Genomic DNA, 15,096 nt, shown 5'->3' with positions numbered 1-15,096 from the left:
GTGCTTTAACCACTCTTTCCATGCCTACACTGAGATTTTAAATGGTTACTAAATAATTCTCCTTCTATAAAATCACTCCCTAATTATAGTACAACGTCCATTCATTATAAATGAGAAATTGTTCTTTTGAGCACTGTCGAAGTACAAGTTGATGCTGAGGAGAGAGGTTTAAATGATGCATAAATTCAACAAAATTAAACTGCAGAGGTTGGAAATCCAAAGATATCGGTGTTTCTTATGCTAACATCATTATAATTGAGGCATTATGTCTTTTAATCTTATATAAATGCACGTCACTCTCGAGAAGAGTTGGGGAAAGGGCTTTAAATTATGCCTAATACAACAAATAAACAAAAGCAAAATACTGCACATGTTGAAAATCAGAGCATGTTGGTGTTTGTTCTGTTAATATCAAACACCATCTAAATGCAAGCTGATTACATTATGCAGTAAAACAATATGCAAGCAATCATAAAAGCAAAATGCTGCAGATATTGGTGTTAATATCACTATAAATTAAAAATGATATGAAATGTTCTGAAGGGTAACTGGGCTTCAAACAATGAAATCATTTTTGCCACAAATGCTGCTCAATTTTTCCAGCTATATCTGATTTTGCTGGTTTCAGACCTCCAGCTCCCAGAGCTTTTTGTTTTAAGTTAAAAAGCATGCCCTTTAAAAGTGGAAATTGGAAAATAGGAACAGACCTACAATTCGAAACTGACCTTCTGCTCTCTTCAATATGTCTGTTGGGGTGGGGGGGGGGGGGTGTATAACAAGGAAGTTTAAAAAAAAGCTGATCATTTAAATAAACCGTTAACAGCAATGACGTCCATGCTTTCCCGGATCAGCCAATAGTCACCGAGGTTGTTTCATCATCTACCAATCGGAGCGCAGTTGCTGGGGTGGGCTGCGGTAAATGAGTGAAAAGGTCACGCCCTCTCGGTCCTTTAAGCCAATGGGAAATGAGGGGGCGGAGATGATTCCGCCCCTCCCCTCACCCATCTCCAGCTCAGGACTGTTGTTCGCGGGAAGACGGCCGCCATTTTTTAACGTCAGAGAACAAAGAAAGAGCTGTCGAGACAGAGGAAAGAGAGAAAATAAAAAGCTTAGTCCGGGTAAGTAAACCATCTTGATTAAAACACCACATTGAACCTGTTTATAAACACAAACCTTATCCCCAAATAACGCAATTGTACATTAAAAATTAATTCATTATTTCCTGCAGCATCTTTGAGGTGAGGTTGTTTAGTAAATTGGGAGAAAAGGTGAAGAACATCTCTATCTCCGCTTGAATGTTGTCTCCCTCCGTTCAATTTTTCAGTTAAAGTGATGATGCGGGTTCATGTTTGTTTAATTAACAATGAATTCGAGTCTCATTTCCTACTTGTGCGACCGTGCCATTGTCTTAAATGGTCAGAGATTTCCTCGTGGGCTGTTTTAATAAAAACACTGATCCTTTTATTTTTGTAGCTTTAAAAAAAATACGAGTACCTAATTGGATGATCCAATAAATTAGACTTGAATAGACTCTTTCACCAGTTTGTATTTACTGGAAATATTTGATCTCCAATGAGTGTATGGTGTTGCCTATTAGGAAGGCAAAGCTTTTGATGATTTCCTTTTGAAAGCTGTCTTTCGGGGTAATTGAGAAACTAATGTATTGTTAAATATGTTTTAGTATAGAACCAGGTTCCACAATTCACTCATCAGAATAAGAAAACAAGTTCTTGATACAAATCTTTAGTGTAATGAAATTTGCTTAAGTCTACAGCAATTAATGCTGTGTTGATTTAGGATCTATTTTACTAATTTTCCCATTATGTTAAGGTGTGATAGTCCTAGCTGACCCAGCCAGTTTGGACAGCATAACCTCTGTAACAATTTAAATTTTTGTGTTTTGTTGCTTTGGCTAATGAATAGTGCAACTCTCTTACAGAACTAATTGGTTTGTGACAGAAACTTTGTTACAGTAATAGGCCTCTATTATTTCCTTTGCTGAGCAAGTTTCTTTATTCATCGCCTACTGTGTATTTGCTTGAGAACCAGTATGGGTCCACGGTCAGCAATCCAACTATTTTATGCTGGTTCTTTTAAAGATTTCCTAAATGCCCATTTTCAGTGGTTATTGAAGCATACCAGACCTGAATTCTGCACTGTAGTTTTGATTTGGCCAATCTTGACCTTTTGACATCTTCCTGAGGAGTAAATGTTTGTGTAATCATTGTTGGAGTTTGTACACAATGGTCTTATGAAGAGCCCAAGTAATTAAACGACATGTAAAAATGGTGATCATGACCTAACATTGTAGATTGTAAGAACATAATCAGATATCATGTTGTAAGTTTTCTGCTGGGTGGGAGTCACTACCTTGGGTCGCACGGTGGCTCAGTATTTTGCACTGCTGCCTCATAGCACCAGGGTCCCAGGTTCAATTCCAGCCTTGGTGACTGTGCAAACTCCACACAGACATTCTCCCCGTGTATATGTGGGTTTCCTTCGGGTGCCCTCATAATTCATCAGATTTGAGAGAGTCTACTTAGAGTCATAGAGATGTACAGCACAGAACAGACCCTTTGGTCCAACTGGTCCATGCCCACCAGATATCCTAACTTAACCTAGTCCCATTTGCCTGTACTTGGTCCAAATCCCTCTAAACCCTTCTAATTCATATACCTATCCAGATACTTTTTAAATACTGTATTATACCAGCCTCCACCACTTCATCTGGTAGCTCGTTCCATAGATGCACCACCCTGTGTGAAAAAGCTACCACTGTGATCTCTTAAATGTTTCCCCTCTCACCCTAAATCTATGTCCTCTAGTTCTGGACTACCCCACTCCAGGGAAATATTTTCTGGTAACATGGGCCCAATTTATCTATGCCTCTAAACTGTTGAGTAATTGAGTTTATTAAAGATTTCACTTGAATCTGGAAAAAATATGGGTTATAAGACCTGTGGCACATGTCATGTTAGTGCAGTAAATAGAAGCCCTGTTTAAAGTTCTGCACTGTCTAGTACAGAGCATCATTCCTCTATCTGCCAACAGCAATAAAAAGGGATCTGGATTATTAGATGCCTTTTCATATTTAAATTAAATATCTTAGGACAGTTAGGGATAGTGAGCAGGTAACAATGCTTAAATTCTGTGAAATAATCAAATAGTTGCTGATTGCCAAAGCTTTGCTGAGAGTAATTCATTAGCTGTGCCCACACTTTTAAGACAAAATATGCAAATCTATAAAAGCAAATTCTTTATCGGTAAAGATCTGTCTCTATTAAAACGCTTGCCAATGTTAGGCAAACTTGAGGACTGCAGATGTTGGAAATCAGTCTAGATTAGAGTGGTGGTGGAAAAGGTAGCCTGCTTCTTGGATGCTGCCTAACCTGCTGTGCTTTTCCAGCACCACTCTAATCTTGCCAATATTATTGGCATCTTGAAAATGTCTTCCCAGCCTAGTGGCAGCGATGGTAAGATTTGAGTGCATTTATAAAACAAAATGTTTGCTGTGAAACTCTTAAGTACTGAACAGATGTTTTGTTCATCCTGCGATGCCTTGGTTACTTACATTTCCAGGACTGCTATAGTATGGGGGGCAAAGGTATTTTGTTTTTGAGACCTATAGGTCTGATCCTACCCATGCCATGGTGCTAGGGACGTGTTCTTTCAGTCCCTAATTTGTAAGCTAACTTGAGATAGTCTGATGTATGAAATCTGACATACTAACTGTGGCTGAATATGACAACTATGAAACAGAAAATCTATCTGACCTTTGTTGCAGTAGGTGTGATCTATCCAGTGTGGAATTACATTGGCAGTAATGGTGGAAGATTTAAAGCCACTTATCTTTTGCAGGGGGAGGGTGTTAAGGTAAGCTGAAAGTTGAAGAGGTAATATTGTAAACTCTAGCATGTGATGCCATATCATATTTTAGGGAACCTGAATTGTTCAATACTCAGTTGATTTAATTCATTTTTTTTAAAAACTTGTGCCAGTTATTTTTAAATGAACTTGCACACATTGGACGTGAAATGCTCTGTACAGAAAGACGATGACTCTGAATCTTTTATATCTGAGCTGGTTGTTGGATGACTGCTCAATTTAATACCTCATCAAAAATACAACATATCTGACAATACAGTATTTGTGTTCAGTGTCGTCCAGTTAATATGCCTGAAAGGCTAAAGCTGTTGTCTTGGTTGCCACTGCAAAATCCCAATCCTCATCACTGATTCTATCTGGTGTACGTCCCTTTTGTTTTAGAGTCGTTGGCTGGCCCAGCTCATCCCTGGTTGCCCGTTGAGAATCAACCATGTAGCTCTTTGACAGATGTTTTTGTTTTGCAGGGAAAGAAGTGAATCCATGAATTTGTGGGTTTTTGCAACAATTAATACTAACAACATGGGTCTCCTTAGGCCAGCTCTTTATCCCAGCTTTATCTAAACTCTGCTACTCCCACTTGCAGAGCACTTCAGAGAACATCTCCGGGACACCTGCACCAATCAACCCCGCCACTCCATGGCTGAACACCTTTTTAACTCCCCCCCCCCCCCCCCCCCCCCCCCCCCCCGACTCTGCCAAGGACATATGCAGGTCCTGGGCCGCCTCCGACGCCTAGAGAAAGAACGCCTTATCTTCTGCCTGGGGACCCTCCAACCCTATGGCATCAATGTAGATTTCACCAATTTCCCCTCCTCCCACCTTATCCCAGTTCCAGTCTTCCAGCTCAGCACCATCCTCATGTTCACCATCTGTTCATCTTCCTTCCCACCTATAGGCTCCACCCTCCCCATCAACCTATCACCTTTATCCTCACCTTCATCCACCTATTGCTGTCCCAGCTACGTCCCCTCTTCCATTCATCTCTCCAGCCCTGAGGCTCCCAGTCTCATTCCCGATGAAGGGCTTTTGCCCAAAATGTCGATTTTCCTGCTCCTCCGACGCTGCCTGATCTGCTGTGCTTTTCCAACACTCTGCAGTACTCACTTTCGCCTACCCTGTTTACTTATCATTGAGTCCTCTAAATTTTCTTCAGTTGCTTCTGACCAATAAGTTGTCTTAGGCCATAAGAAATGGGAACAGAAGTAAACCATTAGTCCCCTAAAGCCCCACATAACCCATGATTCCCATACTGATCAGAAATCTTTCTATCATACTTTTTTCAGGAGTAGTGTTCCTTAAGTATTCCAAATCAGGAAGACTGCATATAAAATGTATGAGACCCAGGATCAGTTCCTTAAAGTCCTTTACTTAGCCATGTTAGGATCCATGCAGCTCTGTGCAAAGGAGTTCCAAAATCTCTCTTCTGAGAGAAGAAATCTCTCCTCGTTTCAGTCTTAAATTTGATGCCCCTTTATTCTGAAATTATGCTTTTGGAGCCCGTGCACACTCAGGTAATGGAAACCTCCTCTCTCAGCTTTTTCCCTATCAAGCCCTTTAAGGATTTTATTGGAGGCAGTTCAGGGGTGGGTCACTAGGATTGTTCCAAGTATGGAGGGATTGTCTCATACGCAAAGGCTGATGGATTTGGACTCTATTAACAGGAATTTAGATGATTGAGACAGTCTCCTTGAAACATAGGATTCTTAAGGGGCTTGTTTCAACGCGACTGTCTCATTCATCTAAATTCCTATGAGTAGAGTCCTAATCTGTTAGCCTTTGCGTATGAGACCATCCCTTCCTCCTAGGGGTAGTCCTAATGAACCATCTCTGAACTGTCTCCAATACAATGGCATTTTTCCCTTTAATAAGGGGCCCAAAACTGCTTTAAGAGGTCGATGTAGTCTCACCAGCACCTTTTTATATTTGCAGTAAGACTTCCCAACCCTGATACTTAAACATCCTTGAAGTAAGGGCGAACATGCCCACCTGATTATCTGTTGCATCTGTGTGCTAGCTTTCTACATTTTGTGCACAAGTCTATGTTGCAGCTTTAAGTTTTTCTCCATTTAATTAATATTCTGCTCTTTTGCTTCCTGGTTCAAAGTGAGCAATTTTGCATTTTCCCACATAATGCTCTCATTTGCCACTTTTACCTAACTTATCAAAATCTCTTTGCAAACTATTTATTTTTCTTCTCACAATCTGCTTTTTCACCTATTTTTGGTCATCTGAAAATTTGGCTACAGTGCATTAGTTCCTTCCTCCCAAGTCACTAATATGTATTAAAAACTGTTGTGGACCCAGCACTGGGAATTAGTTGACAGTCTGAAAAAGAATCATGTTTCCTGTTAATAAGCCAATTGTCTGACCACACTACCCCCAACTATATTGAATTTTGAAGTTTTCATTCTGTGGTTTAAATATTTTTGAATGCCTTCTCTATCCTATCTCTTTAATTTTTCTCCTTGAGACCATCGTATACTCCTCCATAGCCCCCACAAAAAGCTTATCTTTTCTGTTACTTAGTTCATTGGCAGCCATATTTTCATCTGTCTAGTCTCTTATCCACTGTTATTCCATGAGCACCTCCACCTCCACGTCACCAGGTCTTCTCTAAAGTGATCTTTTATCAAGCTTTCAACAATCCTTAAAATTTCTGTTGGTTCAGAATTCATCTGTATTTGGTTATGCCTCCAGGGTCTTCAGCATTTTTGCCTAAACAATTCGTTAAATTTTCTAGTCATATATTTTAAACCCCAAACTTCCTTTGAGTCAATGGTAAAATGTTAGGATGGATTTATTCAAAATGCATGTGGGGGTATAATACTGTAACAGAAACAAGAGGCTTTTTGTGGTTAATATTGGGGTCACTATTTACAATATATTTTGCAGATGACGCAAAGGTTGGACAGGGAAGTGGTTAAGTTTATGCAAACAGTTTGCAGAGTTAAAGACATGTTAAATGAGTGAGTAAAAGCTTGGCAGATCGAATATAATGTCAGAAAATGAGATTATGCACTTTGGCAGGAAGAATAGAGAAGCTGAATATTATTAAAATGCATAAAAATTGTTTTCCCTTGAGTGTCCAGCATTAGAAGGCATAATCTCAATAAGAATAAGAGGATGCACATTCAGACATTGCAAGAATTTTTTTCTGAGGGTAGTAAATCTGGAATTCTTGATCACAGAGGGCTGTTGGGAGGCTGGCTTATTAAGTATATTCAAGGTTGAGAGAGTTTTAATCAGTATGGGCATTGTGGTTTATGGGAAAAAGGCAGGATAGTGGAGTTCAGGATTATCAGATCAGCCATGATCTCATTGAATGGTGGAGCAGACTGTATGCTGAAAAGCCCAATTCTGCTCTTATAATTTATGTTATGCTGATTTCATCAGTCTGTTATAGAGTCATTGAGATGTACAGCATGGAAGCAGACCCTTTGGTCCAACCCGTCCATGCCGAACACATATCCCAACTCAATCTAATCCCACCTGCCAGCACCTGGCCAATATCCCTCCAAACCCTTCCTATTCATGTACCCATCCAAATGCCTTTTAAATGTTGCAATTGTACCAGCCTCCACCACTTCCTCTGACAACTCATTCTATACACTTACCATCCTCTGCGTGAAAAAGTTGCCCCAAAAGTCCCTTTTATGTCTTTCCCCTCTCACCCTAAACCTATTCCCTCCCTCTAGTTCAGGGAAAAGACTTTGCCTATTTATCCTATCCATGCCACTCATAATTTTGTCGACGTCTGTAAAATCACCCCTCAGCCTCTAACGCTTTATGGAAATCAGACCCAGCCTGTTCAACCTCCCCCGATAGCTCAAATCCTCCAACCTTGGCAATATCCTTGTAAATTTTTTCTGAACCCTTTCAAGTTTCACAACATCTTTCTGATAGGAAGGAGACCAGAATTGCATGCAATATTCCAACAGTGGCCTAACCAATGTCCTGTACAACCGCAGTATGACCTCCCAACTCCTGTACTCAATACTCTGACCAATAAAGGAACGCATACCAAACACCGCTTTCACTATTGTACCTACCTGTGACTCTACTTTCAAGGAGCTATGAACCCACACTCCAAGGTCTCTTTGTTCAGCAACACTCAAGAATCTTACTATTAAGTGTATAAGTCCTGCTAAGATTTGCTTTCCAAAATGCAGCACCTCTCATTTATCTGAATTAAAGTCCACCTGCCATTTCTCGGCCCATTGGCCCATCTCATCAAGATCCTGTTGTAAACCGAGTTAACCTTCTTCGCTGTCCACTACACCTCCAATTTTGGTGTCATTTGCAAACTTATTAACTGTACCTCTTATGCTCGCATCCAAATCACTTATATAAATGACAAAAAGTAGAGGACCCAGCACCGATCCTTGTGGCACTCCATTGGTCACAAGCCTCCAGTCTGAAAAACAACCCTCCACCACCACCCTCTGTCTTCTACCTTTGAGCCAGTTCTGTATCCAAATGGTTAGTTCTCCAATTATTCCGTGAGATCTAACCTTGCTAATCAGTCTCCCATGGAGAACCTTGTCGAACGCCTTACTGAAGTCCATATGGATCACATCTACTGCTCTGCCCTCATCAATCCTCTTTGATACCTCCTCAAAAACTCAATATCAAGTTTGTGAGACATGATTTCCCACGCACAAAGGCATGTTGACTATTCCTAATCAGTCCTTGCCTTTACAAATACATGTACGTCCTGTCCCTCAGGGTTCCCTCCAACAACTTGCCCACCACCAACGTCAGGCTCACTGGTCTACGGTTCCCTGGCTTCTCCTTACTACCCTTCTTAAAGAGTGGCATCATGTTAGCCAACCTCCAGCACTTCCCCTGTGACTATTGTTGATGCAAATATCTCAGCAAGAGGCTCAGCAATCACTTCTCTAGCTTCCCACAGAGTTCTCGGGTACAACTGATCAGGTCCTGGGGATTTATCCACCTTTACCTGTTTCAAGACACCCAGCACTTAGTCCTCTGTAATATGGACATTTTGCAAGGTGTTACCATCTATTTTACTACTTTCTATATCTTCCATATCCTTTTTCACAGTATATACTGATGCAAAATACTCGTTTAGTATCTGTCCCATCTCCTGCGCCTTCTCACACAGGCTGCCTTGAGGGGCCCTATTCTCTCCCTAGTTACCCTTTGGTCATTAATGTGTTTGTAAAAACCCTTTGGATTCTCCTTAGTTCTATTTGCCAAAGCTATCTCATGTCCCCTTTTTGCCCTCCTAATTTCCCTCTTAAGTATATTCCTATTGCCTTTATACTCTTCTAAGCATTCACTCAATCTATCCTGTCTGTACCTTATGCTTCCTTCTTTTTCTTAACCAAGCCCTCAATTTCTTTAGTCATCCAGCATTCCCTATACCTACCAGCCTTTCCTTTCACCCTGACAGGAATATACTTTCTCTGGATTCTAGTTATTTCATTTCTGAAGGCTTCCCATTTTCCAGCCATCCCTTTACCTGTGAACATCTGCCCTCAATCAGCTTTTAAATGCTCTTGCCTGACACCGTCAAAATTGGCCTATCTCCAATTGAGAACTTCAACTTTTAGATCTGATCTATCCTTTTCCATCACTATTTTAAATCTAATAGAATTATGGTCACTGGCCCCAAAGTGCTCCACCACTGACACCTCAATCACTTGCCTTGCCTTATTTCCCAAGAGTAGGTCAAGTTTTGCACTTTCTCTAGTCGGTACATTCACATACTGAATCAGAAAATTGTCTTGTACACACTTAGCGAATTCCTCTCTATCTAAGCCCTTAACACTATGGCAGTCCCGATCTGTTTGGAAAGTTAAAATCCCCTACCATAACTACCCTATTATTCTTACATATAGCTGAGATCTCCTTACAAGTTTGTTTCTCAATTTCCCTCTGACTATTATGGGGTCTATAATACAATCCCAATAAGGTGACCATCCCTTTCTTATTTCTCAGTTCCACCCAAATAACGTCCCTGGATGTATTTCTGGGAATATCCTCCCTCAGCACAGCTATAATGCTATCCCTTATCATAAATGCCATTCGCCCTCCTCTCGCCTCCCTTTCTATCCTTCCTGTAGCATTTGTATCCTTGAACATTAAGCTGCCAGTCCTGCCCATCCCTGCGCCATGTTTCTGTAATTGCTATGATATCTCAGTCCCATGTTCCTAACCATGCCCTGAGTTCAGCTGCCTTCCCTGTTGGGCCTCTTGCATTGAAATAAATGCAGTTTAATTTATTAGTCCTACCTTGTCCCTGCCTGCTCTGATTGTTTGACCTGCTTCTGTTCTCAACTGTATCAGTCTCAGATTGATCTCTTTCCTCACTATCTCCCTGGGTCCCACCCCACCCCACACTACTAGTTTAAATCCTTCCGAGCAGCTTTAGCAAATTTCCCTGCCGGTATATTAGCCCCCTTCCAATTTAGGTGCAATCCGTCCTTCTCGTACAGGTCACTTCTACCCCGAAAGAGATTCCAAAGATCCAAAAATGTGAATCCTTCTCCCATACACCAGCTCCTCAGCTGTGCATTCATCTGCTCTATCCTCCTATTACTACTCTCGTGGACCTCCTTTTTAAATTCCTGCCTAACTCTCTGTAATCTTCCTTCAGAATCTCAACCTTTCCTCTTCCTATGTCATTAGTTCCAATGTGGACAAAGACCTCTTGCTGGCCCATCTCCCCCTTGAGAACATTCTGCACCCTCTCCTGAGACATCCTTGATCCTGGCACCGGGGAAGCAACTCACCATTCTGATTTTTTGCTGCTGGCCACAAACATCTGTCTGCACCTCTGGTTAGAGTCCCCTGACAATTGATCTCTTGGAACCCGACGTACCCCTCAATGCATTTGAGCCAGTCTCAATACCAGAAACCTGGCTGTTCGTGCTATGTTCCCCTGAGAATCCATCATCCCCTACATTTTCCAAAACACCATACTTGTTTGAAATGGATATAGCCACAGAAGGCTCCTGCACTAGCTGCCTACCTCTCTTACCTTTCCTGGAGGTTAAGCATCTATGTGACTGTATCTAAGACTTTCCCCCCCTTCCTATAACTGCCATCCATTACATACTGTTGCTGTTGCAAATTCCTCACTGGTTCTAACTGTCTCTCCAACCGATCCATTTTGATCTGTTAAGATTCACAACTGACTGCATTTTTTGCAGATATAATCCACATCAGTTATAGTTGTCATCTGTTTCACATGCTCAACTAGAGATTTTTGATTTTTCCTTAAGTGACTATTTGTAATTCTAGCAATATTTTAGCCAGTAATTTGCATGCTACAATATCTTAACCATATTTTCAAATTTGTACTCTATTCTTGCCCTTTTTGATGACTGGATTCCATCAAAATTGAGTTCAAGAACAAAAACATCTAAGTTTCTCTTTTCCTTTCCCCCAGCCTGCTTAAAATGAGTTGTTCAGCTGTATTATGCTGAGCAATGAAAATGTCAATAACTAGTTAACAGAGGTCAGGATTTATAGAGCAGTGAAGGGATCAAGAAATTAAGACGACTTGAAGAATGTCTTCTCTCTGCATTTTAAATTAACTCACTCTGCCTTTAAACCTGTGAGCCAGAGTTCCACTAACTTGCATGTTTTATTAGTTGCTTTTGATTTCTCCTTAAAATTTTTAAGTTTGAAACACTGAAAGCTTTTTGTCATTTGGGTACCCAAATCTTGTGTTGGAGATGATGTAGAAATAAAAGTTCTATGGAGTCAGTATGAGATCTTTGAAATTAATGGTCGTCTTTCCCTATCTGCTTGTATGGTTCAATTTGGTACAGTGAAATTGCATTTAGCTCAGATATGTGTATATCCACCGTTAACAGTAAATTTGAGACTGAAAACTACACAGCCTGAAATGCCAGATTTTAAACTTGGCAGCCAGACTGATGGTCTTGCCTTTTTGAAAGAGAACTTGAATGATCTAGTGGTGCCCTTAATGAATTTGTCTGAAGGTTACCCATTCAAATTGAGTTTGGAAATAACTTGATCTGACTATATGAATGTGGAGTAAATTAATTTGTGCACAATATTAACTTCCATTGAAATGCATAGTCACATTTTCCAAATTGCAGCTGCTCTAGGTCCCGTTATTTAGTCAGGTATATGTCAGTTGGCTAAAACATTTCTGTATATGACTCTGTTTTTCAGCTGTCATCTATAAAATGAGATTTGAAGTAGTTCCTGGTGCTTGTTTTGATGACTTAAGTTGTTTGTGAAGAAACTAGTTGCTTGTTGGGACCAATTCATGACTAAAACTTTGCATTACCTATGATAGTAATTTACAATTGCACCTTTTTGTTTTTGTAATCAACCTGTTCAGAGATGTTATTACACACCTGGAGCAGGGGCGTATTGAACCCGGGCCTCTTGGTCAATGGGTAGGGACGCAACTGCTGTGTCACAAGAGGGGCCCCTTCCAAATGTACGCTTAAAATTTTGTAAATTTGGAAACATCATTTTTTTAAAAAAAAACTTTCTTGTCCACTCCAAATCTAGCTTAGAAAACAAAGGTATTTGACAACAAGAAGATCTACATTTGTCTGAAACAAAAGTGTGACTTCCATATTTCATTTGCAATCAATTTTTTGTTTTGCCTGAGCTGTTTGCTGGGCAGTTGGTTATGCTTTTTATGCTATGCTGGCATTGATGCAGAATACAACACAATTTTTTTTCCAAGTTTTAACTTTGAGCTAATTTAATAAATTATGGGGTCAGACTTTGTTTTTGGACATGCTTTCGGTGACTTGGGTTAAAAGTCTCAAAGCCAGACTGAGTACCTTTTAAGTGTTTTCTTTTTAGGTATTTTGTTATATTTTACTGATATTCGAAATAACAGAATTTTTAATGGCAACATGAGGAGAAATTACAATTTACATATGGGAGGTGATATATATCTTAATATATCCATGAATCCAATTTTAATTTCTCTTCAGAAAATTAATGATTAGGGACCTTGCTTTTATATGTGGGTATTTCTGATCCGAGAGGAAACTCCAAAGGATTTAAACTTTTTGGCATGAATTCCCTGTGGTGATTACTTTGGTCACCTTAACTTTTTACGTTGAGGCCAACAAGACATGTTTGTTCATCTTGCTTAACCACCATCATTAAAGACTTAGTCAAATGTTATGGTATACTTTTTAAAAAAAAAGTCAGGTTCTTTTTGTTGAGAGTTGAAAAATACGGTGCTGGAAAAACACAGCAGGCCAGGCAGCATCCGAGGAGCAGGAGAATCGACATTTCAGGCATAAGCCTTCAGGAATGAGGCTGGTGTGTCAAGTGGGCTGAGATAAAAGGTAGTGGGGAGGGAATTTGGGGGAGGGGCGCTGGGAATACGATAGGTGGAAGGAGGTGAGGGTGATAGGCCGGAGAGGTCGGGAAGACGACTGCAGGTCAAGAGGGCGGTGTTGAATCCGGGGGTTGGGACTGAGATAAGGTTGGGGTGGTGGGGGGGGGGAAGGAAATGAGAAAGCTGGAGAAATCTACATTACCCCATGTGGTTGGAGGGTTCCTTGGCGGAAGATGAGGCGCTCTTTCTCCAGGCGTCATGTGGTCAGGGTTTGGTGATGGAGGAGGCCAAGGACCTGCATGTCATTGGCAGAGTGGGAGGGGGAGTTAGTGTTCAGCCAAGGGGCGGTTGGGTTGGTTGGTGCAGGTGTCCCAGAGGTGTTCCCTGAAACGTTCCGCGAGTAGGACACTTGATGGAACTGCAGTATGCCAACTTCTTTGAACAGCCAAAATTTATTAAGTATGTACAAGCTTTTTAGAAGAACCCTTAACACACTTCGCAGGCCTTGTGGAGCTGTGTCAAGAGATCTGTGAACAAGGGAACAGTCCTCTTTTACACATGATTTGAAGATGCTGGTGTACAAAGTTAAAAATCGCACAACACCAGATTATAGTCCAACAGGTTTAATTGGAAGCACCCTAGCTTTCGGAGTGCCGCTCGTTCATCAGGTGGTTGTGTACCACCTGATGAAGCTAGTGTACGTCCAATTAAACCTGTTGGACTATAATTTAGTGTTGTGTGATTTTTAACTCTTTTTTTTTCACAGGATTTTAAAGCACAATCACATGCCACTAAAGACGCAATGTAGTGATTTGTTTCTGGAAATAATCAATGTGGTTAGATTCTTAACTGCAGTGTTCTTATTCTTTCTTAACTGCAGGAGGTTGTTGTGTGAATTGCTTCTGAATTGCAGGAGATGGCTATCTAAGTTTTTACATTCTACCTGCAAGAGAGAGCGCGAGAGACCCCCCTGCCCCTTGGTCATCCAGTTTAATTTCTGTCAATTTTACAAGTCACCTGTTTGAGCCATAACAGGAAGCAATAGGCTTTGCCTGTTTTGCATTTTGTGTGTTTCATAACAATAACTGATGTCAACACTATTATTAATTCCTTTGGTTCCAAATATACTACCACCATCTCAAAAGGCAATTAGGGATGGTGAAAAAAGGCTGACTTTGCCAATGACATTTGTCATTTCGTGAAAGTATTTAACAAAAGTTAAGCAATAGTGAAAGCTTGAAGGACAGAGAATGTTCCAGAATTGCGCAACTGGTAATTGCTGGATCTTGTTTTATTACAGGGCCACATACTTTGAAAACTGAGATTAAAATATAATTTGAGTTAAACATTGCCCTGGACTGTAATATACAGTTGCCAATATTTATAGTATTGAGGGCAATTAAAATGATTAGGCAATTGTACTTATTCATCTGACCACGTAGTCACTTACAAATTATAACAGTTCCTAAACCAAATGATAGCACATGCTGGCAATTTACATTGAAGAGTCAGTTATAAATGCATTACTTTGATTTTAAGCGAGGATGTAAATTGCTTCTGTTGTTTAGTGATCTGGAAAGTGAAATTAGTCTTTAATCACATCTAATCTGTAAGCTACCTTTAACACTTGAAAAATACTATCTTGTTTCTTTAAAATTTTTAGATTAGTTTGTAAGATAATTATGTTTAGTTATGAAAATGTGGTGAGGACAGGGAAATTAAGCAATTATGGGTAGGAATGTTTGAGCATTTGTTTAGTCTTGTTGTAAAATCAGCTCTTAAATACTAAGAGTGCGATTATTTGAGATAATATTAAAAGATACTGTTGAATTTAGATGCAGCGTTAAGTGCTTAGACATTAGTCTACTACTGGTCTCGACATGAATGAAAGACTTGCA

The 15,096-nt window shown here is 40.3% G+C and overlaps 1 protein-coding gene across 2 annotated transcripts in view; it reads left to right on the top strand.

Moving 5' to 3' along the window:
- The first annotated feature begins 1,000 nt into the window (after positions 1 to 1,000).
- The window catches only part of ip6k2b (inositol hexakisphosphate kinase 2b), a 34,492-nt gene continuing 20,396 nt past the window's right edge, over positions 1,001 to 15,096 (top strand). The window contains exon 1 of one of the 2 annotated variants that reach the window (XM_072581834.1): positions 1,001 to 1,118. The gene's annotated coding sequence lies outside the window, so the exon portion shown is untranslated. Of the gene's footprint in view, positions 1,119 to 3,849; positions 3,874 to 15,096 lie in introns of those variants that run through there. The other variant, XM_072581835.1, reaches the window with a different exon arrangement.

Source organism: Chiloscyllium punctatum, chromosome 12 (assembly GCF_047496795.1).
Source record: "Chiloscyllium punctatum isolate Juve2018m chromosome 12, sChiPun1.3, whole genome shotgun sequence".
NCBI classification, from domain to species: Eukaryota; Metazoa; Chordata; class Chondrichthyes; order Orectolobiformes; family Hemiscylliidae; genus Chiloscyllium; species Chiloscyllium punctatum.
The sequence above is the reverse complement of the archived record's forward strand: the minus strand, read 5'-3'. Positions and strand labels throughout refer to the sequence as shown.